General features: G+C 48.0%; 1 pseudogene; it reads left to right on the top strand.

Annotated features, from left to right (window-relative positions):
- The first annotated feature begins 350 nt into the window (after positions 1–350).
- Positions 351–873, top strand: LOC107184412 (annotated as a pseudogene).
- Positions 874–1,195: the final 322 nt, after the last annotated feature.

Below are 1,195 nucleotides of genomic sequence, written 5' to 3'. Positions count from 1 at the left end.
CCTCAGGGTTGAATTCTAAGTTAAACTGTCTAATTCAGAACATATTTCTTAGAAGATTAAAATATCCTGAATTTCTCTTTTCCTCCGTTTTCCTTTTACTGCCTCTCTCTTATTCTCCTTTTAATAGAGAAATTTAGAGGACTCAAAACTACAAACCCCTCTCAGTGCCCTCAGCAGTCCCAGATCTGTCTCTTGCTTCAACAGTGTTTGGACGAACAGACCCAGGGACGCCACTTCTTCCAGCCTCTGACCACTCTCCTGCGTCTTATCCAGTCACCACCTTCAGAAACACCTCCCGGACCAGCCAACACACTGGGGTTTTTTCCTCCTTAACTCCTTACTGAACAACCATGAGCTCCCAAATTTGTCAGAATTATTCCACCCAGGAGGAGGCTGCAGTCAACCACCTAGCCAACCTGCATCTGTGGGCCTCCCACACCTACCTTTCTCGGGGCTTCTATTTCAACCATGAAGATGTGGCTCTCAAAGGCATGGGCCACTTCTTCTGTGAGGTGGCAGAGAAAAAGCACGAGGGCACTGACATCTCTTAAAGTTGCAAAACAAGCTCAGTGGCCGCACTCTCTTCCAGGACATGCTGAGGCCTCCCAGGATGAGTGGGCAAAACTCGGGACACCATGGAAGCCGACCTGGCCTTGGAGAGGAACCTGAACCAGGCCCTTTTGGAGCTGTGAGACCTGGGTTCTACCCATGCAGTCGTTCATCTCTGTGACTTCCTGGAGAATCACTTCCTGGGTGAGGAGGCAAAACTCATCAAGAAGATGGGTGACACCTGACTAACATCCGCAGGCTGCCGGCCCCCAGGCTGGGCTGGGTGAGTATATCTTCGAAAGCCTCACCCTCAAGTACGACTAGGAGCCTTTGGAGCCCATAGGTCTTTGAGGGGCCCCTTTGCATTCCCCTGGTATCTGGCTTTTTCCTGAGCCTCTTCCCAAAACTACTAGCCATTCTTTTAACCACCCTGCAGCCCACTCCCATGCACTGAAACAATACAGCTTTTTGCAGCAAAAAATACTACAAACCCCTTTTAAAATTGGCATACGGTGTTAGACAATACCATCTGTGACCTTAACTAACCAAGAAGTCTCAGGAACATCTTCTACTTTCTTTGATAATAAAAAGAATACTTGTCTAGTATTGGATATCCAAATGCTGTCTGCATGGATGGACCTAGAAA

Source organism: Myotis davidii, unplaced genomic scaffold (assembly GCF_000327345.1).
Source record: "Myotis davidii unplaced genomic scaffold, ASM32734v1 scaffold1286, whole genome shotgun sequence".
Taxonomy (NCBI): Eukaryota; Metazoa; Chordata; class Mammalia; order Chiroptera; family Vespertilionidae; genus Myotis; species Myotis davidii.
This window is presented reverse-complemented; position numbering and strand designations above follow the sequence as displayed.